The following is a 26,768-nucleotide window of genomic DNA, read 5'->3' as shown; positions in this document are numbered from 1 at the left end:
TATTTTATTTGGAACATCTCAATTAACAAGATCTGAATTACTCGTCGGCATCAAGTATCAGTAGGTCGGCTCCAGAGGCACGTTCTCCTCCATTTGGGAAATTTGTGCCTCGTCGGCATATCCCAGAAGGAAAATATTTATGCATTGGATGCAAACGAAAATCTCTATACTTAGCGTAATATCCCATTTGAGACATAGCCTGCTTTTCAGATCAGTGTAAGAACTTCCACAGTTTGTTATCAAGTGAAAAAAAAAATCTTTCCCAAATGACTTCTGAAGGAGAACACTACGAAAACCGTAATGGCAAACGCCGTATGAAGGAGGGGTCCAGGAGCTGCAAACATTTGCGTAGCTAGGATTTTTTCTGGAGGGGGGCCAGGGGGACCTGACTTGAGATGACCTTTAAGTGGCATGGGCGCCCGATATGTGAATATGCAAATCGGAATTGCAGTTTTGAGGTTTTAAAAATGACTGTTTTAGATTTTTAGTTCCTAGTTTCGTAAACAATATGAGTATGAGCTGCTCCCATAGCTTGCTGCAAGTGACACCATCATTGATTCCTCCAGAGATTCCTTGAAGAATTCATCTAGGAGTTATACCAGACATTTCTTCGGGGATTTGTACTGGAATATCTGTAGAGGTTCCTCCAGTGATTGTTCGAGTGTTTCTTTTCCGAGGTTTTCTTCAGGAATTTATCCAGAGATCTTTTGCAGGTATTACTTCAGAGTTTTGTCAGGTACAGTGACCCCACACCGATGAATCACCTTAATTTTGTACACTATTTATGAATCACCATGTTGATCAAAGGAGTGATCCATAAACTGTGGTCATTTTTGCCGATTCATAAATTGTGGGGTCACTGTATATCTCCATATATTCCTTGCAGAATTCCGCTAGAGATTGCTCCAATAATTCCATATGGAATCATTCGAAGTATTTCTGAAGGCATATCTTCCAGAAATTCTTTCAGAAAATTTTACTAGAGATTATTCAAAAAATTAACCCAGGAATTGCTTAAAAAATGTGTACAAAAAATCCTTTAGGGGACCATTCCTTCAATAATTCGTCCACAAATTACTGCAGGCATAGATTTCTTCAACTTTTTATCCAGGAATAGGGGAAATTACCTATTCTCGGCCGTTTTGTTCTCTTCGTCTTTGGGGTTTTTTTGAAACCTTTTGAACCCAGGGTTGGTCTCACATCCTTCCCAACTAAGCTGAATTATATGGCCAAGTCTCAGTCAATTTGGCTAACAAAAACCCCCCATGACGAAGAGAACAAACCTGCCGATAATACCCATTGTCACCCTATGTAGAAATCAGAAATTCTTCCAGGAATTCCAGGAGATTCCCTAAGAAATTCCTTATGGGATTGCTTCCGGGATTCCTCAAGGGATTTCTTCAGAAATTCCTCCAAGAGTTCCTCATGGGATTCACCTGGAAATTCCTTCGGTGAGTCTTTCAGGAACAACTTCAGGGATTATTAAAAAATGTCTTTTCTGGGGTGCCTTCAGAAATTCCTCTTGGAATTCTTTCTGAAACTCCTCCAGGAATTAATCCAAGATTTTCTCTAGGATCTGTTTGGAGACTCCCTCAGGAATTCCTCTTGGGATTGCTTCCGAGATTCCTCTTCGGATTTCCTTAGGAACTCCTCCAGGTATTCATTCTGGAAATGCTACAGGGATTCCTCCAAGAGTTATCAGATTTCAGATTTCCTCATGAATTTTAGCGATTTATTTGGTACTTCCTTCGGAGATTTCTTCAGAAAATCCTCCTGGAATTTTCTCAGGAACTGCTCCTTGCCAGGAATATTTTCTGGGATTGCTCCAAGAATTCCTCAAGAAATGCGTCCAGAAATTCCTCCTGAAATTTTGTCAGCATTCCTCTGGGAATTCCTGCAGAGATTTCTCTAACAATTTCTACAGGGATTCATCCAGGAAATCTTCTAGGAATTCCTCTAGAGATTCCTCCTGGGATTCATCTAGTTATTCTCTAGAGATACTTCAAACAATTCCTTTAGAGATTCCCTCCAGAGATTCCTCCAGGAACTCCTCCAGGGATGTCTTCAAAAATTCCTCATTCCTTCCGGAATTCCTCCTGAAAGCGCTCCAATGATTCTTCAAGGAAATACTCCAGAAATTCGTCCAGGGATTTTCTCTAGGAATTCTTCATGAAATTTGTGCAGAGATTCTTCCAGGAATTCCTACAAGCATGTCTCCAGGAAGTTTATCCAGGCATTTCATTAGGAATTTCTCTAGGGAATCCTCTAGGGATTGCTCTATGATTTCCTTTAGGAATACTTCCAAGCATTCTTCCAAGAGTTCCTCCAGGGATTCCTCCCGGCATTCTTCCAAAATTTCTTTCAGGGACTCCTCCAGGGATACCTTCAAGAATTCCACCAGAAATTACTATAGCAATTTCTCCAGGAAATTCTCCAGGGATCCCTTCAGAAATTCTCCAGGAATTCCTCCCCGAATTTATCCAGGAATCCCTCAAGGCATTTCTCCAGGAGTTCTTCCTTAAGTTCTGCCAGGAGTTTCTCCTGGCATTCCTCCAGAATTTCATCCATGCATTTCTCCTGGGACTCCTCCAGGAATTCCACCAAGATTTTCCCCAGAAATTACCCCAGGTATTTTCTCAGGAATTCCTACATGAATTGATACAGATACAATCCGTTCGGAAAGTCATACAGTAATTCCTCCAAGAATTTCTCCAGATAACCCTCCAGGGATTCCTTCAGAAATAATTTTAGGGCTTCCTCCGAGAATTGTTCCAGGATTTTCTCCAGAGATTCCTCCGGCAATTCCACAAGGAATTCCTTCAGTTGTCTACCAGGAATTCTTCTAAGGATTCTTCCGGAGATTCCTCCAAGAATTCTTTCAATAATTCCTCCAGTAGGGTAAATCACCAATTGTTGCACACCTTGAAATTCGCCAATTGTTGCACACTCCATGCTTTTCTTATGGGGTGTGCAACAATTGGCGAGTTTTTAAAAGGTGTACATTAATTGGGTAAATCGTCTAATTCATCCAGAAATTTCTCTAGGAATTCCTCTAGGAATTTCTTTACAATTTTCCCCAGGGATTCCTCTCAGAATTCGTCTAGAGATTACTCCAGGAAGTTTTCCAGGGATAGTTTCACGGAATTTTCCCAATAATTCGTCTAGGGATTTCTCCCGAAGGTCCTCCAGGCATTCCTCCATAGGTTCCTCCAGAAATTACTTGAGGAAATCCTCCAGGGATTTTTCCAAGAATTTCTCCAGAATTTTCTCTAAGGAATTGTTCGAAAGGCTTCTTCAAAAATTTCTCCAGGGATTCTTCCCAGAATTCTTCTAGGGAATCCTCCAGGGATTCCTTTAGGACTTCATCTAGGAAGTCTAGGGATTTCTCTAGGAATACATCTAGGGATTGCTCCGGGAATTCTTTCAGATGTCCATCCCAGAATTCCTCTTAGAAATTCCTCCAGAGATTGCTCCAAAAATTCCTCTATCAATTTTTGCAGGAATTCCTCCAGGTACACTAGGGATTGCTCCGGGAGTTCTTTCAGGGATTGCACCTGGAATTCGTATAGTGATTCCTTCAGAAAATCCTCTCGGAATCTTTTCAAAAATTTATTCAAGTGTTCAGTCAGAAATTTCTGATATCCGTCCACCATCTTTTTCAGGGATTCACCCAAAAAAAAAATTCAGGATTAACTGATGATTTTTTTTTGAATTACTTGTGAGATTCCTAGACGAAATTCGTCCTAAGATTCATTCAGGAATATGCTTTGTGATTTTTTACAGTCGCTGTGACTCACTTTAACCATATAAGTACTTATATGCTAGAATCGCTTTCAGAGCTTTCTCTACGAAATCCTTTAGGAATTCATCCAAGGTTTGCTCCTGGAATTTCTCTAGCATATGCACCACGAATTCCTCCAGAAATTCCTAAAGGCATTTATTGTTGAATACATTCCAGCTTTTCGTATAGGAAAATTCTTCCAATGATCCTTCCGGGAATACGTCAATTAACATATCTATAAGATTGTGTTCTAAGATGAGTATATGCAGTATAGGAGTACAATGTACATATATAAACTGTTTTTCAGAAAATTCCGGCAAGGATGTAATCGGAACGATACAACTGAAGGTTTATTCTTGGAGGAAAAGAGATCCAGGATTAACAGGACGGACACAATCGGTGAAGTACTGGAATTCAAGTAATGAGCTGATTTTTTGTATGGTGAGAAGGTCCGTTCTCCGTTTCTGCAATGAAATGGTTCAAAAAGCGTTGGTATTATGTTTCCTTGCCTAATTTAATGCTGTTTGAACAAAACTTTGAGTAACAACATGGTTACTCAAAGTTTTGTTCAAACATCATTTAATTAGGCCAGGAATCATAACGCCCATGTTGTTTAAACCATTTCAAACCAAGAAACGGAGAACTGACCTTCTCACCATACAAAAATTCAGCTCCAACATGGAAGCATTACTTCGACATGGAAGACATTCCTAGATATTTTCAAAAAATCTTCGTACGGGTTTCCATTTTGTTCTACTGGAGAAAATTTGGAAGGAAATCATGAAAAAAATTCTGGATTAGTCCAAAAAAGTTCGGAATATCCAAAAGAGTTCAGCTATAATTTGTTATGATAGTTTTGTGGATATGAACAAAAAAATATAAGCTCCAGAAGAACCAATGCACAAGTAAAGAAAAATCCATAATCTTCCAGAAATTGGCCACCTGATTTGTGCAGAAAAGTCGAGAAGAGTGACGTAATGCGTTTCAAATATGTCATTATTTTTATTTCATTGTGTTACGTTTAATTACGTTCTAGCTTGAGTTCTAGCTAACGTATACAAATTACCTTTTGTAATTTGTATACGTTTGCTAGAACTCAAGCTAGAACCGTTCGAATCCCCTCCCCACCCCAATTAACAAAAAAGCAGGCTTCGTCCTTGTCTTCTTTATCCTTGTGGCGTAACGTCGAAACTAGGATAACGACTAGAAATCAGCTTACAGTTTAATTTGAACTTTTAAAGATATTATAACTTCCTCAATGACCATTTCAATTTGTGTATTGCTTGATAGACGCGCAAATACTCGATGCCCAAGAAAGTCAAGGAAATTTATAGTGATCAATTGGAAATCACCTTCAGCATAGTTTTCATGAATACACTCGCATTTACGCTTCAGCTATATGGACCCATCCCAAGTAACAATTCCATTGCTGAATAATTTTGTTTGATTTTTATCAGGGTTTTATTACAGCAATAATTTAAACTCACAGTTTTATGACTACTTTTATGAAAACAATTGATGAAATGTTTTATAGTATACTTGAAGATATCCATAAAGCCAGATTTTAAGAGTAAACAAAACTCTCCGATATGTAAACCTTTTGGCATTCATTATTACCGCAATAAAACTGTTCAAACACTCAACAGATGGCGATCCGTTCGATTAGTAACGACATCTGTTGGTGGAAAAGCAGAAACTAGGTTTATTGCGGTCATCATAAAAGTAAACTTGCTTTCGTTTTATTTTCGCAAATTATGGTCGTCGCCATGTTGGAGAATTCGCTGACGTGAATGGGAAATAGTTAATTTTGCTCAAATAAGCAATGAATTGATAGCTTTCCGCCATTTACATAACTAGCTCTCATGAATAAACTCTCTCAGCTGAGTCTTCTTGTGATCCAAGATAGTTTAACTAAATTAACAAATTGATTTATTTCATTCCATGATAAAAATATTCATCATTTTCGAAGCGCAATTATTTTATGTTTCTGCAACCCCAATATTCACGGTAAAATTGAATGCGCATAAGCCTACCAACACAATAACTACTGAAATATCACTTTGAAATGATCGCTTTCTGCTTACGAATGATTTATCCTCCTGAACTTTACGTGCCATCGAAGAAGCTTCTCTGCATCTTGAACTGCCATAGTTTTTGTTAAAAAAAACAACAACAATCATCATAACCTCTTTTCGGGACTTAAAAACAGTTTTATTGCTACTCTTAATGTGGTTTGCAAAACTTCTCCGAGAGTGGTCCACTTAGCCGGAAGATGCTCTTAAAGAGGCTATCAAGAGGTTTTGATGTATAAATCAGTTTGATTGCATGTTTTATAAAATTAGTCATTAAGATGTCTTATAGAGCCGAACAAAACTTAAAATGTTACTTGGGATTCTTATTATGTGACATATATTTTCTCTAGGGGTTCAAAAACTTGGAGAAGATGGGCGTGGTCGGCAATGGAAATTTTTATGTCTTTTTTACTGCAACCTCCAATTGGATAGCTGTAATAGCACAAATAGCATGCCGTGAGCAGTTAGAATAGGAGTATTAAAGTTTTAACATGGCAACTTCCAGTATGCAATCTACGAATTACTCCGTTACCACCCAACGCATCGTACCTGTACAAACAGTTGCGGTTCAATTTTTATGACCCAATTTTAACGCTCTCTGAAAGATTTGATAAAAGCATGCTTGGAACTTTGATAGTGTGTACAACAGTTTGTGCCTGGGTATGTGCGATGTTTTAGATTCTAAGTCTAAAAAAACTTAAGCTTTTAATCTAGGCATTCAATGGTAATCAAAGTAGTTTTATCATAATTCGTATTTTTATAATAAAAAGATAAACTAGGCTCCTGTTCATGCGTGTTAAGAATCCATTAAGCATTATTGCAAGGGCTTTTTTTCGGCAAATTTTCATCAGGACGACTCTACTGTGCAAAGTGGAAGTGTTGCATGTGGTAGAAAAAAACTGTATTTATTAGCATAAACTTTTTCTTATCGTCCCGGTTGAAAGTTGCGCGATATTTACATACCGACATACCACTAGTAGGTGCAATCCCGTAGTGAAGCAACAACAACAAAGTAACAACAACTAGAGCTAGAGAGAGAGTTATACAGTTTGGTGCGGCAGCGACGAGGACTCAGTTAATTCAACTTTTTTTTCTCGTGCCACTGTGAAGATGCTTCCTAGGCAAATATAAAATACGGAAAGGTTGCGGCAGAGTTGGGGCAAGTTCAGCACTTGTGTGTATTATTTGCAAGAAAAAAAGAAGGCGTAAGAACTCGGGAAAAATGAAAGCCCCAATGGCGGTAAATTTATTTACAACCATTACCTTCGCGTTCCTTCTTGAACTCTCAAGGATTCCGGCGCATTTTTTTTGTTGTGTTTTCATCGCCAACAGCTCCCAGGAAGCAGTTAAGTATATTTAAAATGCAGTTTATTAAATTCAGTTTAGCGATTCTGGTACTGTTTATGGTGTTGTTTGGGTTCGCCTTCTCGTTGTAGCCCTTGTTGGGTGTTGTTTGAGCAAAAGTAGGATAATTTACGAGGGGCTTTAGTGCGATGCTGACAAATGTTGCACAAATGTAGGATTAAAGTCACATTCTGGTAGAATTATTAGAGTGCAATTGAATTTACGGGATGCGTGCGTATAAATTTTGTACTGAAGAAATTAAAAATTTGGAACTGTTCGAATATGCACAATAGAAGTTCCCTAGCACTTACACACTGAAGATGTGTGTTAGTCCCAAGCAGTTATTTCCTCCTTAGCGTTTATTTATCGTTTTGAAGAATATGGAAACAATTTTTCCATAATTAATTCCAGGGTATATCTAATGGTTCCATGAACTTTATCACAATACGGGAAATTTCCACGCCCAAACTTGCGCACAAAGGTAGCACATAATTAGTTTACTTTCGATCCACCCAACGTTTATGCAGAGTGAAGAAACACGTGCGCGAATTCTCCAATTGGTGAACGACGCTGGAACCAATAAGGCCATGCTCCGCGTTGTCTGGAAGCAGTAGACCAGTTGTTTCGCCATTTGTGCCTTGGTGGCATTTTAATGACTGGGTTAATTTGAGACAATCTTTCTTGGAAATAGCTTATCGCCATTTGAGTTGAGGTGGCTGCTAAAAGGGTTACAAACTAACAAGGAAATTAGCTCGGTTATTTTAATTGTTTTTGTTTTCTTGTGGGTGGAAGAATTAGGTCATTCCACAGTTTTTTTTTTTAATATTTCTATTAGAGTGAATTGGTGTGCAGTAGGGTGGCCCACAACTATATGAAAAACAAAAATTTTGAAAAATGCCAAGTCTTATCTCCTTGTTTTGGACTCCCAGAAGCTACGTTCAAAACTTGAGCAAAGTCGATTAAGCCTAAGGGGGCGCTCAAACTGCTTGAAGTTTGTATGGGAAAACGTGCTCAAATGTACACTCCCGATCAAAAGTTTGGGGTCACCCCCTCAAAAACCTGTCATTTTTTTAGGCCCATATCTTCGCCAATTTGCGTCCGATTTCAAAACCCTAGATCTCTTCAAAAGATAATAAGTCAAACTTTGAACATGATTTAAAAGAAACTTTTTCAAAAAACTTTGTATGTAAACTTAAGGTGAATATATGACGAAGCCGCACCTCGAATTTTCAAGAGCAAAAATCTAAAGTACCGAATGTCGGTTTGCGCTGAAAAGTTGATCGATTGGTCATCACCAGCGGGTAACCAATCGATCAACTTTTCAACTCAAACCGACATACGGTTCTTCAGATTTGTGCTCTTGAAAATTCGAAGTGTGGCTTCGTCATATATTCACCTTAACCCAAAGTTGCCAAATTTTCGAAAAAATAAATATAAACTTACGGCAGTGTCGCTGGAAATTGGGTCGACCAAATATTAAGATGAGAGCGGTAATATGACCCATTTTCTATTAGCTTTCAACTGCTTTTTACAGAACTTAGCTAAAAAATCTAGAAAAAAAAGTTATTAAGTAAATTAATCCTTGATGTCATCGACCAAAAGTTTGGGGTCACCCCTCAAAATGATGTATCGGCCAAAAGTTTGGGGTCACTATCGTAAAACATGGAAAAGTGATTTGTTGATATCTTTGTCATCTTTCATTCAATTTTAATTCCTCTTGGCTTATTTGAAACAAAATGAATGATACTTAGTGCATAGACATTGAATCACACATATTTGTTGAAATTTACATACTAAAACTTAACGTAAAGTTGCCTCATTTTTTGAAGTGTGGTGAAATGTGTTAACTTTACATAACATTTTTGTATACAAAAATCGTTAAATACGTTAAGTTGAAGACATCAAAGGTAAATTTGGTTAATTATCTTTGAAATGAGCCAAAAAGAATTAAAATTGAACTATAGATGACGAAGATATCACCAAATCACTTTTCCATGTTTTACGAAAGTGACCCCAAACTTTTGGCTGATACATCATATTGAGGGGTGACCCCAAACTTTTGGTCGATGACATGAAGAGTTAATTTACTTAATAACTTTTTTTCTAGATTTTTTAGCTAAGTTCTGTAAAAAGCAGTTGAAAGCTAATAGAAAATGGGTCATATTACCGCTCTCATCTTAAAATTTGGTCGACCCAATTTCCAGCGACACTGCCGTAAGTTTATATTCATTTTTTCGAAAATTTGGCAACTTTGGGTTAAGTTTACATACAATTTTTTTTTTGAAAAAGTTTCTTTTAAACCATGTTCAGTTTCTTTGACTTATTATCTTTTGAATGAAACCTAGGGTTTTGAAATCGGACGCAAATTGGTGGAGATATGGGCCTAAAAAATGACATGTTTTTGAGGGGGTGACCCCAAACTTTTGATCGGGAGTGTATGCAGAAATCTCAAGTTTTCCATTTTTGCCGCTAGGTGGCGATGTAAGCGTTTAATGATGAAACCCTTTAGTATTATTGTAGGTGACCATATCGTCCCCTTAATGCTAGAACTAGGTAACTGGTTTGGCGAAATCGCGAGTAATTTGTTTATATCTGAACGTACACCAAAATTAACAAAAGTTTGTCGATTGAAACAACAAAAGCACATAATGATTTTTCTTTTAAGACCAACAAAGAGTTTGTTTTACAGCAGGATAAGTTTTATCAGCCATTTTAACCCGTATTTTCCAAAACGAGTTACCTAGTTCTAGCATTAAGGAGCGATATAGGGTAACGATTGAATTTTGGACCCCTAGAGGACATTAGTGTGAATTTTAGTCAAAAGCAAACAGATTCAGAGGGTATTTACACATAATGATAATGTTAGTATGTTCGTAAAAGACTCCACTGTCCGTTAAAAATACCAACAAGGTCATTTCTGACTGAAAATTTGATAAAAATAGCTGATTTTTTAAGCATCAGTTTTCATTGTTTTGGAAACCCCAATATATTTTGGACCTTCTTCAGTACAGTGATAGACATTCGTTTAGCCGAGGCTGAAAAAATCAAAAAAAGTGCGAGGAAACTCATACAAAAGATTTTATGATAAAACTTTTTTATCGTAGTGATAGTATATCTAGTACTGTTTTATAAAAATGTGGTACATCACACTTACATATACACTGAAACAAAAACGAGGGTAAAAACCCTTCAAATGTCATATTTTGCCTAGACATTCGTTTAGCCGAATTGTACAATTTTTAGAATTCCATAATAAAATAGTATCAAATTTCGAAAAATATCAAACAAAGTAATTTTGTATGGTGATCTGCATTATTGATCGACTTGTAAATCATGAATTAGATCGTTTTTGGAAGTGTTGCCATATTAATTTTGCATGCATCTCATATAAATATGTCATAATATTTTAAATATTTCTCAATTGAGATTTGATGTAGTTATTTTTATCGGAAGTGTTTCAAAAGAATCTAATGAAAGTTGTAAGTATTGGGTAGTCAGTCGGGAGTACTACAGAGACTCCCCGACTCAATGGCCTCAGGGTCGGCACGTTCACTACACGTTACTCGCGGGCAGGTAGTTCTCACATAAAATGGAGGAAAACCACAGCACATTTACACGTTACAACAGTTTATTGTACTACAACTTTCTTGGCTTATTCCTGGCACTCTCACTCCCACTTTCTTACAAACTATCTGACCTTTTCTATTGCGGGGCCCCTTCTCATTCTGCTCTACCACCTCTCCTTCCTCGTCTCCAACGGTGACTCGCGTGCGGGCGTGGATCCTCGGCTCGCTCTCCACGGTTTCCGGGGGTGGCTTGGGACTCGCGCTTTCACTACTCGTCCGCGTCCTACCGATATTGTAACGGATCGGTCTTCGGCTTTTGCCGGAATGGCTCACGGACTCACGGGCTTCGTAGGGCGCTGCACGGGGTTTTAAACCAAAAAAAACGGCGGGGTTCTGGGATGGGGGAATTTGTTACTATTCAGGCCTATATCGAAGGATATTGCTGTTACCTGATGTCCTCTTCGCCTCCTTTCCACCTCTTCACACTCCTTCTGTAACTTTTCACTTTTCAAGCTATCGCTTCTAATATCACCAACTTTTACAGTTCCAAACGTTCTCAACTTTTGAACTATCCTGATCGTGTGAAGAATTAGCAATAAGTTAAAATTCACAAATACAAAGAAATTAAAAAAAACTATCCTGATCAACGGACTTCAGATAAGTAAGCCTGAAACATGGAGTCATCGACCGCTTCGAGGTTCATGACCTCGTACCTCGGTCATCGCCCCTAATCCCATTTTCAAAATCCTTAATGGCCTCGCTACGCCACCCCTCATGGCCGCTCCGTAGATGGTAACCGTCCCTCTAGTGGTGGGTTGTTGAACTACAGTGGGTGGATATTCACGCTCAGGGTGGTGGAGCTTATTCCTAACTACATCTATCGCTGTCGGGAGTTTAGCTGGGAAAAACCCTACACTTAACACGAGTACTACCTGCTATATTGAAACATTCACGGTTTACACAAAATCACACAAAATTCTCGGTAGTACATACGACACGAATTATACAACACTTACAAAGTTTTATGACCAAAGCAGGTTGAAATTTTGCGAAAAACAACGTTTTTAACAGACAAAAATAACACAAACCATCAAAAAATCACGTATTGTTTTGATGAAATATGATGGTTTCACTTGCATAAATCACAGCGTTTACTACTATTACGTCTTCTTATAGCTCCCAATATCTTCTAGACTGTATTCTGGCTGAAATAACATACATTGGACGGCTCATATTTCGAGAAATGGCACCGAAAGTATTCAAATTTCAAGCATGAACTACTTGTTTCATAATTTAGACATTCTTTTCAAATAAATCATGTTAAAAATGAATGTGGTTCACAGCTAAGACTCATTTATAATATACTTCTTCAGATTGAATGAAATAAGCCAATTATTTAACCAAATCTTGCATGTTTGTATGAGCATCTGCTTTTGAATAAACAGGGTACACAAAATCTGACACTTCTTGCAGTTCTTTCTCTTTGCAGTCTTCTAACTCATTTAGTAATGGTAGTATCAAACAGGTATACTCCACAGGCAATTAGGGCACGTATTTATTTCAATGCAGAACTATTTATTTTAGCTTCTATCAATCCCATTTTAAAGTTTAACCAACCAAAAACCAATATACTTATTTTTTTCATTACATTTTATGCAATAGTTTGAACATTTCTGACAATAATTCTGTGCCATATTTTCAAAACTGCTAATCCAGCTTACGTTTGAGTGTTTACAGAAATCAGTGTTCTTAAATAAATCTGTTTATCGTCGCTTCTCCTTATCGGGACATTTTTTTATAATATTTCTCTGGATTTCACAAATAAATAAACTTTCAAGGGCAAATATCTTGCTAACTCGTCATAAACTAAATGCCTTGGAGTATATTCTCGAAATATACTCACGAAATTGCAAAAAATCTATTGAAAACCAATTTTTCATTTACCTCGGCTAAACGAATGTCTAGGCAAAAAATGAAATTTGAAGGGTTTTTACCCTCGGTTTTGTTTCAGTGTATATGTAAGTTTAATGTATCACATTTTTATAAAACAGTACTAGATATACTATTACTACGATAAAAAAGTTTTATCATAAAATCTTTTGTATGAGTTTCCTGACACTTTTTTTGTTCTCGGCTAAACGTATGTCTATCACTGTATATATTTTGGACACCCGGTGTTCAAACTCGTTTGAAACTATTTTGGACGAATTTGCTGCTTGAATATGCTGGATCACATCCTAATTACTTGACAGACAAAGCCTGATCAAACAAACTTTGCGAATTTGATGCGCTAGAATGATAAACGTTTTTGTTTACATCTGCAAGTTTCCACAGCACCGCAATCTCTTTTTGTAAACATGATGCGACACTCGCGTGGATGACGAGATTGGCAAAAAATAATTTCAAGGTAAATAAGGATATTTCCAGTGAGGAAATGATTGCTGCCCGTGCAGAACAATCTTATTTAGCGAATGATTCTAAAAATTACCTCATCTCATCAATAAACCTGTGTAAGTTGTGATAATACGACCCAGGGGGTCCAAAATATATGGGGGTCCAAATTATATTGGTTACCATACCAAATAACTTTGCCGAAGACCGCAAAGTGATCTGATGCCTGTGGGAAAAGTTTGGTGTGGGTCACCCTAGTGTGCAGTCTTATTGCTTTTGATTCATAAAACTATCTTAACACCATACTCTCATATGCCAAACATTCCTAAACATATTTCCTAGGTATACGTGTTTTCGTTCTCCAAATCAAGTCAGAGTTCAAATCAAATATGTTAAATCCAAATCAAAGTTGGAAACACAACCACATACGACATCGTGTACGATAAACCTACCATTACTGCGATTGAAACTTATAAAAACATCTGAGGATCCAGAAACCCTGAAATTTTTCACCATTCATTTTTTATTTGTATAAAGATCATTCCCGGTCATTCAACCCCATCTGAAAAAAAAATTCGTTGCATTTAAAACCAGAAAGTCCCATCTACAACAAAATATAACAAAACCATCTCAAAACTTGTCTTCTTAATTAGGATCCTTTTGACGGGGACACGACCATCATCGTGTAATTCCGCGAGCTATACAAAGCTGCTGCATACAGCAGCGGTGATTGTCATATTCGTAAGCTGCGCATCATGTAACATGCTCAGAAAAAAATGCAGTATACCATTCCCCATGTTCCTTCACCGACCGGGATTCACCTTGTCGGTGTTGTCAGTGTTGTGCTCGTCTTTTCAGCAGAAAACCCCATCTGAACGTGTCGCTCGAAGCAAGCCGTGAGTCGTTCAACGGAGGACTCAAACTTATCAAAAGTGGTTTCAACGCTTGCTTTTTTTTTTCCTGTTACAATTGCCATTCATTCTGTTGCGTCGTAGGTACATCGTACACACCTACATGGCCACCTTTGATAGAATACAGCAACCGCACAGTTGGTAGATTGAGAAGCGAAGCGGTACATCAGCGGGAAGATTATAACACTGTGAAGCATTTCTACTTGAGTTCGCCAGCACCAGCCAGCCCTGCAGTTCAACGCCTCCTCCTCGGTTTAATTACATTCTGATGGAATACAAAACTTTTCAAGTGAATAATGCACCAGTTTCGATGCAGTTTTGAGTTCATCATCTGGCAGCCAGCGTACAAAATAGACCAAATTGCTATGCAGCAGCGCGCAGTAGTCCAGCAAACTTTTGTTCGGTAATAATTATTCAAGCACATTGTATACTCCTCTTGACCTGTTCAATGAAGGAAGAGCGAAACGAAGCGGAAACAGTAATCCACAAAATGCCGTACGCGTTGCATCAGATGAAACATACAAATTTGCATACTTTTGGTGCTGATGTAACTTTTGAGATGTACATCAATGTTCGTTTTGTTTTAGCTTGATAGGGTGCATCGATTTGTAGTAAATTATGTACTGTCTGTATCCGGGCAAAAAAGTCTGTAACAAAAACAAAAGAAGATCCTAATTTGCAATTAAGATTCAAAAAATGACAAAATTTTCGAGACCAACATGTGAAACGGGCGTATCGACCATTTAGACATTCTACTTCTCCCGCTCGTCTTGGGTGCATTGCAAATTATTTATAATTTTTTTACCAGTAACAGGTAGGGCTGACTCCCCTCTAGCTGTTAACAGGGTTAAAATTACATAAACAAATCGTAATACACCTAAGGGAGACGAGAGAAGCTAGCGTTTGCAATGGTTGACTCACCATTTTAACATGTTGCTCTAGAGATATTTATTGGGAATAAGACCTAGGGAGCCCATATAGACAGCAGTAAAGGCGTGAATTCGAATCCCACGAGAACGCGATTGTTTTCACAAATTTATCTCTTAATTTGTCAATTATAAACATTCTGTGCCTTCTAATTACACATTTTCAAGTAAATCCTCCTGCGGTACCTCCAAAATTATTCCTTGAGATTCCTTCAGTCACTCCTGCTGGGATTCCCTCAAAAATTCTTGCCGGTATACCTGCAAGACTTTTCCCGGGTATTCCTACAGGAACTCCGGTAGTGATTTTATTCTTTAAAAACCTAATTTACAGCTCTCTTGTCCGCTAGAGAACTGGGTAAGCGATTCCAATTGGAAGCTGTACTTACACTTTGTAAAGCGCCTACATGTATTCTATTCTGATTCTACTATATTGAACTGGTTGCCGTGGCGCTGCTTTCACTTTTCTACCCTATCATGGTAGAATGATGAACACGAGGATGTTGAAGTGTGGCTCTTCGTTGTTCCTGTTTCCTGTCCGAATGGGAGTCTATTATGGGTTGCCGTTCACCGATGTCCATGTCCAAGTATCCGGGTCCATTTGAGCCATGGGCTCAGAAGAGGGTACGTGTCAGCTGCTCTCAGGGGGAAAGAGCAACTGACGAAAGTGCCGGGCCTGGGATCGAACTCATGACCATCTGCTTATGAAGCAAACGTATGACCAATTGCGCCACGGGCCACGGCAACTCCGGTAGTGATATAGACAGAAATTTTCGTAAGAAATTCTTCAACGATTTCCAAAACAATTACTCCGTGAATTTCTCAAAGGATTTTAATAAGACAAAATTTCCTCTCGATTCGTTCAGCAATCCCTGCTGAAATTCCTTCAGAAGTTTTACTATGGATTTCTCCGGAGATCCCACTAGCGATTTCTCTATGATTTCGTCTATGGACGCCTTCAGTTATTTCTTCTGGAAGCACTTAAACAATTTATCTAGGAGTTTCTCAGCGGATTTCTTCATGATTATTTTATAGCTTTTCCTATAGGGCTTCTTCCATTGATTTCCTGGGGGTCCATCTTGGAATTCTTCCAGGATGTATTCGTAGCATTTCTACAGAACTATCTTTTGGTATACCGATTGGGGTGACCATGGCTCTGGGGGGTGAGATTGGGTCAAAACGGAGAAACATAAAATTTGAAATAGCTCATCCACTGACGCTAATTTATATTGAAAACTTTATATTATTTCAAATAGAAGATGTTTTTACACGTCATGATGCAGAATACGATGTTTAGCAATAATCGTTTTTTGTTAAATTTGTGGCTAAACTTATATGATGAAACTACTAGTAAATCACTCTAAAAAATTTTTCCTTTGTAATGTTTAACACAAGTACCTAACCATACATTTTCTTATAAGTGTTTAGCAGTAGGTATTACCTGGTTGATGCAATGAAAAAAGCGGGCTGTCATTGCTCTTTTGATTTAAAAATTCAATATTTTCGTCCCTATGTCTAAATATTTAGAATAAGTGTGAGATTGGGTCAAGCAAGTTATCGAGTGCACATAATCTTCCAGTCCCTAATTGACGTTTGTGGTGCCATGTTAACCGTATCTTCATAAAAGCACGCTTTCTTTCGAAAATATCTCGAGAAGTGTCAAACGAGTGTGTTAATACATTTAGTGCCTAAAGTCATTTATAACAATCAACCCGGGAGCTTCTTGACAGCTGCCGAACAACGTCAGCGTACCTAAAAATGTTGGTCCGGGTGGTACTGTCAGATTCAAAGCGGGAAGCGCTACTTTTGAAAAGGACGAAAATCGACAATAACAAACCGAACAAAAAATATTAAAACATTAAACATAAACCTTTATTTGTTGTTTCCGCTTTTTTTGTGGTGGATAAATTCAAATTAAGTGCGGCATAATGAATGTGTTTACTAGAAGCGAAAATTATATCTATAAAACAAGTAAAGGCAAAGTAATCGGCATTCATAAAATTAATAAGAAACTCATGTTTTCTTCTAGTGCGGTTATTAAGCACCTGCAAGTAATAAATTACGATAATAGATTACGTATGCTAACATTTTACAGCTACATATCTGGTGGCCAAGTCAAAATGAAAGTTAAAAACAATCATTTGCAGATGTTTTTTTTTTCGAGTTTGATCTTCGGTTTGGTCTAGCATGCGCAGTTATCAATTAATATGGAAGACCGTTTAAACATGTGCTTTTATTACATTTCTTACAACAACAACAAAAATCAAAATAATTTCAATTTAATGAACATTAGTTTTTACGCTTCTGTTGAATACGTCCTTTTGATACGAAACGCTAGCCTCTTGTTGGCTTCCACTCACCACGAAACAAAAAGATGTTTTCGCATGGACAAAAATTGTTGCGTCAGTGAAGGATGGACCCGTTGTTTACGAACAGTAGCGACATCTGCGATTTGCAAGTAGGTACGCGAAACTGAGCTCATCTGTCAAGTTACGGGGGGGTTGATAACAATACACCCATGCGTTTTGACAGCTACTCTAATCATCAGCTAACCTTTAGTGTACTGCAATATCGTAAGCTCACAAAATAGACTTAAAACTTTCTTCTTCCTCACTCATTTTTTAAATTAAAGGAAATATCATGGAACTACCAGACGGTAGTAGGATCCAGGAAATACCAGGGCTATAAAACCTGTAACATAGCACAATGTCGGAAAGCGAACGAACGTTGAATTGCGGCATACGAGATTGCTTATTGAGTTTAAATGTTAAATGCTATTGCGGGAGAGGGTCTAATAATGTGAAATGTTGTGTAACATAATATTTGAACGACCCTATATCTTGAGATGGAATGATTTGCTTTAGCAATATAGAGGTCAATGATAAGAGTTTATAACGGAGGGTTTGGATAAACATTTCTTATGCAGTATACTAAAACTATCATGATTTTTTTACAATCAATTTTTCAATGCCAAATCATCATAACTTTTTTCAACGTTCAAAAAGTCCCTTGTTTTGAAGAATTTCCAAGCATTAATATATTGTTGACAATCGCTCAAAATTTCATTCAATTCTGTTCACTGGTCTTCGAGATATCACAGCTCAAAAATTAGTTGTCTAAAAAATAGTGCTTTACGAGAACGGTTCTAGCTTCGCGAAAGATTAATTAATCGAGCTCAAATTTGTGCCAATGATGCACATATAAAAGGTTGACAAACAGTCAAAATTTGACAATTTTTGTTCCAGCATGTTGAACTTTTTTGTAAGAGAAAAAAAGTTGCCTATCCCAAACATTTTGGCCACCCCCTGTACCTCTGACATCCATTACTCGCTGCTGTTATGTTTGACGAGTTTTTATGAGTAAAGAACTAGATTTTTGAAAAATGTAAATTGTTCAGGGTGCGGCAGGAGGAAATGCGAAAATTTCAAGGCGCTATCACACGCTAGATACGGAATATATATATGACTATGTTTTCATGACAGTGTATCAGTCAATGTATATATTCTAGCACTCAAAAATAAAAATGAAAATATTTCATTCTTAACTTGTGATATTGTAAGCTTTAAAAGTGGGTATCAATAAACTGCGCGCCCAATGGTCATAAGACAAAATGGCTACAATTGTTAAAAAATTAACTCGAAAAACCTGGCCATACTAATGCAGAACGATGTAGTTTCTCTTGTAAAGGTTAGTGACCAAAATGGGAATTTTTTACAATAACTTTTCAGAAAATTAGCATGTTAGAGATCATGGAACGTTGAAACATAGATTGGTTAACGTCAAATGGACGAAAATGAAATTTGAAGTTGAAAAATACTCGCATTTTTTCCAGCCGCATCCTGTATTTTGTATAAATGTTCTGCCTAAGCTTAAATTGCCTACTAACTATAAACTAGTTTTCGACACCGAAGTGTACTGAAAGGCTACTAAAAACTCAAAAAAGGAATTTTCTATAGATGGCTCGGAGGGTCAATTCACATATACCAAACAACTCAGTTCGACTCCACGTTTTTTTCTTCAGTTTTTTTTCTGTTTTGTCTTTTTGGGTTTTGCTCCTGGCCATCCGGTTGACGAAAATCCGTGACAGATACCCGTGACGAAACGCGTGATACCAACATTGAAGGCGACGAAAATGCCAAGATACCTCCCGGATGAGCTGCAGTGAACCTTGAAACCCTATCCACACCATGCCTATCCTTGAAATCATGTGACCCGCTATCCTCGAGCAGCCACGAGTACCCTGGCCTCCACCCAATACTAACCTCGGTTAAGAAAGTTATCAACGGTTTGTAATTAGATACCAAAAATGAATTTCGGCTACGTAAAGCGTTACACGCGATTGAGCCCGAAAATAAACGAACTAGATAAAAAAAAAACTCAGTCCGTCGAATTGAGATGATGTCTGTATGTGTGTATGTATGTGTGTGTGTGCGCAAAACAATTTCACTCATTTTAAGGCACTTCCCATTGGCCTATTTTTCGGATTATAGCTCGAATCGAAACGGAATCTTACCGCATTGTTTGTTACTCAAAATGGTTTGGATCGGTCGAAGCGTTTCGGAGTTATGGCCATTTCAGTGATCCGCACTAGCACCGGTGGAACAGGCCGTATATAAAACTGAACCAAGCCCCATCATGCGACATATCAAACTGCGGCGATTTTTGTAACCTTTAGTGTGGTTGACGAAGTTTATGCGAAAATGAGCAATGGAAACCAGAAATTCTACGATGTCGACCCAAAATTCAAGATGGCAGTCTTATATTCAAGATGGCGGCTGTTCAATAGAGTTTTAGGCTCTAAAACCATGTAATATGAGTATATTTGATATGAGGAAGATATCCTGAGTCCAAAAATGGCAACCATTATATCCAATCGGTCTAAAATCCAAGATGGCGGCTCCAAATTCAAAATGGCGACTGTTTAATGGAGTTTTAGTACCTAAAATCATGCAATATGGGTATATTTGGTATGGGAAGAAGTCTGGACTCCAAAAATGGCGACCGGAATATCCACGATGGTGCTCTAAAATCCAAGATGGCGGTTCAACATTCAAGATGGCATCTGTTTAATGGAGTATTTGGATCTAAAACCATGCAATATGGGTATATTTGGTATGGTGAAGATGTCCAGAGTCCAAAAATGGTGACAAGAATATCCAAGATGGCGGTTCAACCTTCAAGATATCGGCTGTTTAATGGAGTTTCAGGCTCTAGAATCATGCAATATGTGCATATTTGATTTCCCGAGTTGTCTGGAGTTCAAAAATGACGATTAAAATATCCAAGATGGCGACCAAAATATCCAAAATGGCGTCTCAGAATTCAAGTTGGCAACTGTTTAATGCAGTTACAGGACATGAAACCATTCAATATGGGTATATTTCATATGGGGAAGAAGTCTGGACTTCAAAAATGACAACCAGAATATCCGCGATTGTGGTCTAAGGTCCACGATGGCAGCTCAAAATTCAACATGGCTCCTGTTTAATGGAGTTTTAGGCTTTTAAACCATGCAATATGGGTATACCTGATATTAGGAAGAAGTCTGGAGTCCAAAAATGACGATTAAAATATCCAAGATGGCGTCTCAAAATTCAATATGGCGGCATAAACTTCAAGATGGCGTCTGTTTAATGGAGGTTTAGGCTCTAAAACCGTACAATATGGGTATATTCGGTATGGGGAAGACAACCGGAGTTCAAAAATAGCGACCAGAATATCCAAGATGGCGTCTCAAAATTCAAAATGGCGGCTGTCTAATAGAATTTTGGGCTCTACAACCATTCATTAAATTCATAAATGGCGGTTCAAAATTCAAGATTGCGGTTTTTTTTTCATTAGTTTAAGGCTCATAAATCAGAAGCCAGATAACTCTGATGTCATGAAATGGCTTTCTGTTAAACGTATGAAAGTGCGATATTCAATTCATCAACATGTCACTTGAGTTGTGTTGAAATGTGTTTTCGAAGGCTCGAAAAAGGCGTGATCACTGCTAGGTGGATTAATGAGGGTTTTTTTTAAACATGCATCTGAATGGGGGTTCAATCCTAAATACGTTTTGCAACTCCGTTCCACTCCATTCCAACCGAAACCAATCCAGTACTATGGAAGACAAAAAGTTATGTTCCCGTAGAATTCATACAATGTGTGCACATCTGCTGTTACGTAATCATCTAGCAACAAAAGCTTGTATATTGAAACCAGTCAAAAAATATAGCGTTCATTTGCCATTATGAACAACGGCTTACAGCGTTCATCAGGCTGCGTTTCCTCAACCAGTAATTTCAAGGAGAGATTATCGTTGACTTAGCTCAACTAGATTTAGTTTTTTTTTTAATTACCGCAAAAACAAAAGCTTATTGTCATGATGATGATGTAATCCACAAAATGATGGACAAACACACAAAATGTTTGTTATGCAATGTGTACAAATCGACCAAGATTGATGGTTTGGATCAATTCGTGCAGTAATCTGATTAAATCTCTTGGAAAAATCAATTTGCAAATTATTCGGGTAACATTCTCCAAAGTGTAAATACTCAAGCATACATACACGTGACTGTCTGTGTCTTGAACGAAGGAAAAGCTTCTTACACCCATTTATTTTCGGTTGGCATCACATTTTGCCCAGACAGATTGGCAAGGCCAGGAAAATATACTGAACCGTGACGTTAATTACGTTCTTCTGCCGAATCGAGCGCACTGCGTAATACTAGGGTTTTTATCTCATTCCCGTCTATCTACGCACCGACCAATAATGATCGAATTTATTCTTGTACCTCGCGTAACGCCTCATGGCCATTAATTGGTATCAATTACTAATTTATAAATTAGCTTTACATTATGCAAAAAAAAATATAGAAAAGAGCTACAATTTCCTTATAATAATAAAATAGAATAATTGTCCTACGAATTATGTTTCCGTCTAGTCAACGTCTATTTTGGGCACAACCCGAAATCAATTCCTGGGACACCTTCTACGTGACACTATGGTACATAGGATGATCTAAAATTATGATTTGACCGCAGGTGTTTATTAGAAAAGTCGGTCAAATTCTTTGAAAATCAGTTTAAATCATGTGTTCAATGTACGATTGAATGTTATAAATTGAAGTGTAGCTTTAGAATAATGCCCAAAATATTTCAATTAATGTTTTTGTCCACCAGATCTTAATTCGCCATCACAGTGCAAGGAAGAAATCTTTCTCTGTGATTGTGAAATACAATGTTTCGTAGGCGCACACATTTGCTTGCATCCTCCCTGGGCGAAATAGCGGCTGCTTTGGTGCGGTTGCCTTCGTCATATGCAAAACAAGTTCAACTCACTGGACGCAGTGGTTCAACTCCCCCCAACAAAAAAAAAATGTGCCGATTTTGAATGCTTCCAGAGGATCTGTAATGATCTGCATTACATTTGTAATCCATGTCTGTAATGATTGGCAATTCCCCGTCTGGTGTGACGGGAATTAGCGCATATGATGAAGTAAGTTTTAACCCTATGATGCAAACCATTTTCTTGTTCAAATTCAGAAAACTTCAGCATATGTTGATACTGAAGAGTTATATTTTTTTTTTTTCTAGATTTGATTGCTATTAGGCACATTATAAACATACATTATCACGAATGTCGATAACGGTTTTGGTAAAAAATAGATTTACGATTTGAGGTTACGATTTGATAAACAACAATAACTCTTACCATGTGCTCATTTCTCGCTCACATAAAAAAGTCATACGATTCACCACAATTCGTGGTATGACTTAATTAGCCTTCATGAAAATTTCGAATGTTCAATTGTTGCTTAATATATGAAAGTGATTTCGCCGTTTTGGAGCCTCTCCCCACACTTTATTGAATTTTCACCAAACGCCCGGACACAGTAACCGGAATTTACAGCACAATAAAATTTTAATTTTATTGGATCGGGGCTTAAATATGGCGCTTTCTTCGAAAACCGCTGGAAAAGTGTAAAAGCCCAAACAACCGGTTTCTCTTCCCCCTCCCCCACCCTTTTTTGGAGCGTAATGATGCGAGATGTGCGGAACGAAACGCAATACCGTTTTCCGGAGCGAAAATTGTCGGCTTTTTGTTCCCGCGCTGTTTGGCTTCCGTTTCCGGTCTAATGAATTTATTATTGCACGCCTCGGTTTCCACTACTGTGTAACGTGTTTCGTCAGGGGAGGAAAATTTGCATGTAAACGATCATATAATTACGGGGCGTCGGCTTTTTCCGGACGCTACCGTATTTTTTTCTGTCTCGCGATTTTGGAATGATGATAAACTTCCAACGATGTCTAAAAGGTATCGAACTTGTTTGTTTAGTTGGGCAATCTTATAAACAAAGAAGGAATTCTTCGATATCTAAACGCTTTCTCAAAAGATATGAACTATGTATAATAAACCAACTGAATATGTTTTTGAAAGATCAACTTTCAAATGCACATTTAATTGAGACTTCCTATTTTTTCATTGAATCATACGATATAAATGTGAAGCAGAGATTGGGAGTGACGTTGCTAAGAAAGTTAATGTCACTCCGTTGAAGCTTTTCTTCCTGGGATGAGACTTAGGAATTCCCGGAATTTCGCTTCACGTTCAAGTTTTCAATAATTTGAAAAAGGGGAAAATAAAACATTTAGAGAATTAGGAGTATAATACCACCGAGTGATTACCAAACAAACGTCATGCAATCAAACAGAGGAAGACCAAAAAATGAAGCGAAATATTAATTTATTTGTTGAAATTAGCCCGTATGTTTATGTTGGTTTCCCTTGTTATATTCAATGTGTTCTATGGCATCATATGTTGTCGACTAGGAATTGGGACTACGTAGTCACCACCGATATGATTTTCGGATTTAATCAAAAGCCAATTTGAATAGCTGCTAAGTGATGCCATTAATTGGTCTGTGTTGTGGATGCTAATGAATGGCACAATTATTGAAAATAAAACGATCAACTGTTACCTCCGCAGCACGTGCTATTGTTGTGCTACGGATATATAATTTTTCCAAAGCTAATTGAAGCGTATGCTTTTGATCGCAACAATTCCGGACGCATTTGTGTCATTTTTAGATCCACTGACAGTGATAGCTATTCTGAGTACAGTTTCGAATTTCGATAATCGTGTTTCGATGATTGAATTTGTTTCGACATCATTGTTCTCTAGGGTCGTCCTACAAGTCGTTATAGATCCATCCGTAGATGTGGGATCCAACAATAAAATTGCACAATCATCGTCCTCGCCATCATCGCCACCATTAGAGCTTCAGCCAAGCTCAACATATTTTCCGCTAGTCAAAATTCCGCTCAGCACTTTTAAACAGCCTGGTGCTTTTCCCCGGAAGTGCCGAAATCGATAGCCACTGTGCGGAATTGAAAAATGAAGACATCGACTGTCTGCGATGCCACCTATCGAACTTCCATCCGTAAGAAAGTTTCGACTTTGGTAAGACCGCACCTCTTCACCGTGTGGCCTCCCGGTCAAAAAAAAAAAAAATGAAGACGTTGCTTGGCTTGATTTCCACCAAATTAGAACGGACAGTTGCTTCCGTTTTATTCGCTTTCGCTAGCCTGTTTTGCTTGTTCGGGGAACCTATGCTGTATGCTATGGGGGAAACTCCAAAGACGCAGAAAGAAAAGTTTTATTCAATTTTCACCACTTTCCTTTCGCTTTGTTTTCACTGAACTGAATTGACAGACGCAACTATGGTACTAGTTTGAGAGCATCGAAACAGTTTTTAGCGGGATCGTCTTACAACTTTCAATCACAAGTGTTAGGAATGGTCGATGTTGATGTCTATATGATGAATCAGAACAACATACACAAAGATAAACTGTTCAACCCTGCACTACCCGTCATAAGTATAACTCACGAGAAGCTGGTGAATATGATGTTTACTTGACTTTTCAACTTTAGTATACTACATCGAAGATTCTAAAATCAGCCTCCATTGAGGAATCCTAACGATAAATCCTGAAGAATTCCCACATAGAAGTTCTGAAATATTACTAGAAAAAATTTCTGTAAGATTTCCAGATTCTCAAGACTCCTGGAGGATTCCCACATATAACCATTGGAAGATATCCATTAGAAACACCATGAGGGCTCTCAGATGGAACTTTTGGAGGATTTTCAGATGAAACTGCTGAAGGATTTGCTGAAGGTTTTTTTTTATCTGTATTTACGAGATTTTTAGCCCTACGCTAGTTTATCTCGGGACCCACGCTTTACTTCCCTTCCGAAGGAAGAACTCACATTTTGTAAATTTGTCGGGAGTGGGATTCGATCCCAGGTCCTCGGCGTGATAGTCAGGTGATTTAACCATCACACCAGATCCGCTCCCTCATTTGCTGGAGGTAGTCCTGGAGGAATTCTTGGAATATTCATAATAGGAATCTTTGGAGCATTTCAAGAAGGAACTCCTGGACAATTTCCAAAATAAAAAAACTCCTAGAATAAACTTCTGAAGGATTCCCAAATGGAACACTCAGTAATATGCTGGAGAAATTCCACAGACCGTTATATAGAGAATTTAGCAAGCTCATGGGAATGCAGGAATTCATATTCCAGAAGGAACTTCTGAACGAATACAAAATTGAACGCCTGCAAGTAACCCAGACGGAACTTTAGAAGATAATCTTGGACAAGCCCAGAAATGTTTCTCCATGAAAGCTTAGAAATCATTTGGAGGAATCTCAATAAGAAGTTCTGGGGATACTCCAGAAGAAATTCCTAGAATATCAGAAAAAAAAATCTGGAGGGATATTAGAAAATAATCTTGGATGAATTCCCCTAGACAATTCTGAAGAAACCTCAGAGCAGCTCTTGTTGGAACACCTTGGTGAATCTCAAAAGCAGCTCTTGAAGTAATATTAAGAGGACCTCTCGGTAAAAATCCAGAATGAGATCCATAATGTATTCATATTCTTGGTGAAACTCCGGAAGAATCACTGAAGAAATTCCAGAAGGAATACAAAAACGGACATCTGGGTTACCCCCTAAAAGGAACTCCTGAAGAAATCTCAGAAGAAACTGTTGGAGAAATCTCAGGGGACAGAAACTCGTTTATTGAAAACTTCTCACCGAATTTTAAGATATAAGCGGTATGGTCTTAAGACAACCTTAAACTTTCTTGAAAGAATACCAGTGGGAATCACATGAGCAATCCTAGAAATAGTTACGGAGCTTATTAGAAACGAATACTATCAATTGTGGTGAATAAAGTTCGATTGATGTTATCAAAAACAAATACATTGCTAGTTTTAGATAAGCGTGTCCGAAAGACAGGTCAAAACGCATTACTATGGTGGAAATGAAATCAGAAAACGTGTCGCACGGTCGACATTAATTTTGTTCAGGATTTATTTTTAAGTTTTGCAGACTTAAGCTTCTGTTTACGACATGGCGCAGCCGGTAGGATCCAATCCAAGTTCAATGCCCCGACAAACATTTTTTCTGTACTAGAGTAGAACAAACAAGCCTTAACCCTTTAAGGACGGTTGGGTCATTGGCACCTCGCTGACGCGTTCTACGGCGGCGAGGTTGGCGAAAAAAGTCGTCCCGAAAGGGTTAAGCTAACTTAACTTAAAAAATTGTCTACAGCTAGTTCTGTTTCTTGGGGTGGTTCCAATCTGACCCAAATCCAATTCAACTCCAATCCAAATCCAATGCAATTCCAATCTCAATTCGATATAAATATAATCTAAATCCAATCTAAATCCAATCCAATCCAAATACAATCTTATCCAAATCCAACCCAACTCCAATCCCATCCAAA

At 38.0% G+C, this 26,768-nt stretch overlaps 1 protein-coding gene across 3 annotated transcripts in view; it reads left to right on the top strand.

The window, feature by feature from the left end:
* Window positions 1–26,768, top strand: part of LOC109398252 (putative sodium-coupled neutral amino acid transporter 10) — a 629,771-nt gene that overhangs the window by 38,197 nt on the left and 564,806 nt on the right. Inside the window, exon 6 of one of the 3 annotated variants that reach the window (XR_009995594.1) lies at window positions 19,076–19,195. The exons of the other annotated variants lie outside the window; for them this stretch is intronic. The gene's annotated coding sequence lies outside the window, so the exon portion shown is untranslated. Of the gene's footprint in view, window positions 1–19,075; window positions 19,196–26,768 lie in introns of those variants that run through there. 3 annotated transcript variants of the gene reach the window in all.

The sequence above is a fragment of the Aedes albopictus genome, chromosome 3 (assembly GCF_035046485.1).
Source record: "Aedes albopictus strain Foshan chromosome 3, AalbF5, whole genome shotgun sequence".
Classification (NCBI taxonomy): domain Eukaryota; kingdom Metazoa; phylum Arthropoda; class Insecta; order Diptera; family Culicidae; genus Aedes; species Aedes albopictus.
This window is presented reverse-complemented; position numbering and strand designations above follow the sequence as displayed.